This window comes from Propithecus coquereli, unplaced genomic scaffold (genome assembly GCF_000956105.1).
Source record: "Propithecus coquereli isolate 6110/MARCELLA unplaced genomic scaffold, Pcoq_1.0 Scaffold106, whole genome shotgun sequence".
Taxonomy (NCBI): Eukaryota; Metazoa; Chordata; class Mammalia; order Primates; family Indriidae; genus Propithecus; species Propithecus coquereli.
The window spans coordinates 289,267-293,452 of NW_012134525.1; positions in this window are offsets into that span (position 1 = coordinate 289,267).

Sequence of the window (4,186 nt, forward strand, 5' to 3'; positions counted from 1 at the left end):
TGATTTGTGTGCATTGATTTTGCATCCTGAGACTTTACTGAATTGATTTATCAATTCCAGGATTCTCTTGGTTGAATTCTTGGGATTTTCTAGATATAATGTTATATCATCAGCAAAGAATGAGAGTTTGACCTTTTCTGCCCCCATTTGGACAACCTTAATTCCCCTCTCTTGTCTGATTGCTCTGGTAAGGACTTCCAGCACTATGTTGAATAAAAGTGGAGACAGTGGGCAACCTTTTCTGGTTCCAGTTCTAAGGAGGAATGCTTTCAAATTTTTCCTATTAAGTATCATATTGGCTGTGGGTTTATAATATATGGCCTTAATAATTTTAAGACATATCCCATCTATGCCTATTTTGTTAAGAGTTTTTATCATAAAGATGTGCTGGATTTTGTCAAATGCTTTTTCTGCATCTATTGAGAGAATCATATGGTCTTTATTCTTGCTTTTATTTATGTGGTGAATTGCATTTCTAGATTTGTGTATGTTGAACCATGCTTGCGTCTCTGGGATAAAGCCCACTCGATCATCCATTTCCTAGAATAATGGAGGAAAACTTACCTGTCTTGGCCAGAAATCTGGATATCTAGGTACAAGAAGCCACAGAACTCTTGGGAGACTCAATATGAAAAGGCAATCACCACATCATATAGTTACTAGGCTGGCAAAAGTAAAAACAAAAGAGGCAATCCTTCGAGCAGTAAGAAGAAAACAGCAGGTAACCTACAAAGGAAAACCTATCAGACTAACTGCATACTTCTCAACTGAAACCTTACAAGCCAGAAGTGACTCAATCTTCTTAAACAGAATAATGGCCAACCTAGAATTCTTTACCAAGCAAAACTAACCTTCATCTATGAGGGAGAGATAAAGAATTTCCTAGACAAGCAATCACTGATGAAATTTGCAAAGACCAGACCTGCCCTGGAGGAAGTACTCAGACCTGCATTATACACTGAACAGAGCAATAAACACCCACCAAAGTGAAAGCACTCAAGAGTTAAAGTCCAGAACCTTGATTACACAATGGCTTGAGAAGTAAAACAAAACAATAAGAACTTATCAAACAGTATGAACAGATATATACTCCAAATATAAATTCTCTCAATAAATATGAATGGCTTGAATTGTCCACTGAAGAGGCATAGACTGGCTGAGTGGATTAAAAAACACAAGCCAAGTATCTGCTGTCTTCAGGACATGCATGTAACCTACAAAGACACCTTCAGATTCAAGGTCAAGGGTTGGAAAACAAATTTCCAGGCAAATGGAAGCCAAAAGAAAGCTGGAATAGCATTCTTATATCAGATAACATAAACTTTAAAACAGTAAAAGTAAAGAAAGACAAATATGGTCACTATATAATGGTGGAGGGAAAAAATCCAACAAGAAGATTTAACAATTTTTAATATTTGTGCACCCAGCATAGGAGCACCCAGATACATAAAGCAAACCCTGTTTGATCTGAATAGCATGATAAACAGTAATGCCATAATAGCTGGCGATTTCAACACCCCACTGACTGAACTGCACAGATCCTCCAAGCAGAAAATAAGCAAAGAAATAATGGACTTAAACAGAGCTCTAGAACAAATGAGTCTAACAGACATCTACAGAACATTCCACCCAAATAAAGCTGAATATACATTCTACTCATCAGCTCATGGAACTTTCTCTAAAATCAATCACATCCTAGGCCACAAATCAGATCTCAACAAATTAAAAAATATATAAATTATACCATGTATCTTCTCAGACAACAGTGGTATAAAATTAGAGATCAATTCTGACAGAAACACTCACCACTTCATGAAGTCATGGAAATTAAACAATCTATTGCTGAATGACTATTGAGTCAAGGAGGAGATCCAGATGGAAATCAAAACATTCTTTGAACTAAATGATAATGGGGATACAAGTTATCAAAATCTGTGGGATACAGCAAAAGCATTCCTGAGAGGAAAGCTAATAGCATTAAATGCTCACATCAAAAAGACAGAAAGTTCACAAATCAACAAACTAATAAACCATCTCAAGGAACTGAAAAAGGAAGAGCAAATCAATCCTAAACCTAGCAGAAGAAAATAAATAACTAGGATCAGAGCAGAACTAAATGAAATCGAGAACAAAAGAACTATATAGAAGATTAATAAAAACCAAAAGTTGTTTCTTAAAAAGGATAAACAAAATTGACAGTTCTCTTGCTAGCTTGACAAGAACTAGAAAAGAAAGCACTCTAAAAAGCTCAGTTAGAAATGAAGAAGAGGTCACTACAGACATCATGGAAATACAAAACATTACCTTTGAATAGTATAAAAATCTCTGTGCCCCAAACTATAAAACGTGGAGGAAATGGACAAATTCTTAGAAACACACAACTTCCCCCAGGCTCAATCAGGAAGAAATAGAATTCCTGAACAGACCAATATCATACACAGAAATTGAAGCAGTAATTAAAAATCTTCCAACAAAAAAAGTCCCAGACCAGATGGGTTCACACCTGAATTTTACCAAACTTATAAAGAAGAACTCATACCTATACTACAGAAATTATTCCACAACATTGAGAAGGATGGTATCCACCCCAACTCACGCTATAAAGCCAATATCAAGTACCTCTTCTCCCTTGTTTCAAAACGTTTTTATCATCTCAGAAGAACATCTCATACCCATTAATTATTCACTCTATATCCATTCTCTCCTATCCTTGCAATCACTAATTGGTTTTCTGTCTCTACGGATTTACCTATTCTAAATATTTCATATAAAAGGACTTACACAATATATGGTCTTTTATGCCTGGCTTATTTCACTCAGAATGATGTTTTCATGGTCCATTCAAATTGTAGCATGTATCAGTACTTTTCACCTTTTGGCTATTATGAATAATTCAGCTATCAACATTTGTGTTCAAGTTTTTGTTTAGACATATGTTTTTATTCCTTTTGAGTATATACCTAGGAGTGAAATTCCTGAGTCAAACGGTAATTCTGTTTAACTTTCTGAGGAATTGCAAAACTATTTCCTACAGAGGCTGCCCCATTTTACTTTCACATCAACAATGTACAAGGGCTTTTACTTGTCTACATTCTCACTAACATCTAATATTTTCTTTTTTTATATAGTTATCTAGTGGATGAAGAGGTATCTCATTGTGGTTTTGTGACAGTGAGCATCTTTTCATGGTTTGTTTCCATTTGTATATTTTCTTTGGAGAAATGTCTATTCAAGTTCTTCACCCATTTTTAATTGGGTTTTCTCTTTGTTTTTGAATTGTAAGAACTCTTTGCATTTTCTGAATACTAAAACATTATTAGATAAATGATTTGCAAATATTTTCTCCCATTCTGTAGGTTTTCTTTTTCATATCCTTTATAATATCATTAATGCACAAATATTTTGATTTTGTTAAAGGCTAATTTATCTATGTTTTACTTTGTTGCTTTTGCTTTTCATGTCAAATCTAAAAATCCACTGACAAATCCAAGGTCATAAAGATGATTCATCCCTATGTTTTCTTCTAATAGTTTTATAATTTTAGCTCTTAAGTTTAGGTCACTGATATGTATTGAGTTAATTTTGTTTATGGAGTGGACTAGGACTAGACCTTTATTCATTTACATGTGGTTAGACAGTCCCAGCATAGTTTGTTGAAGAGACTATTTGTTTCCCCATTTAATTCTATTGATACCTTTGCTGAAAACCACTTGACCATTGATGTTTGGGTTTATTTCTGACCTCTAAATTCTATTTTGTTGGTTTCTATTTCTATCCTATGCCAGTGCCACAGCCTTTTGATTACTATAGCTTTGTAGTAAGTTTTAAAATTGGGAATTACTGGAACATCAGCTTTGTTTATCTTTTTCAATATCATTTGGTCTATTGAAAGCCGTTCAAAATTCTATATGAATTTGAGGATCAAATTGTCCATTTCTGCAAAAATAGGCCATTGGAATTTTGGGGGGATTACATTGAGTCATAGATCACTTTGTAAAATATTGCCATCTTACAAATATTAAGTCTGCCATTACATGAACGTGGGATATATTTCCATTTGATTAGGTCTTTCTTAATTTTTTTTAGCAATGTTTTGTAAGTTTCAGCGTAGAAATATTTCACCTCCTTGCTTAAATTCACTCATAGGTATTTTATTCTTTTGAATGCTATTGTAAATTGGATTGTT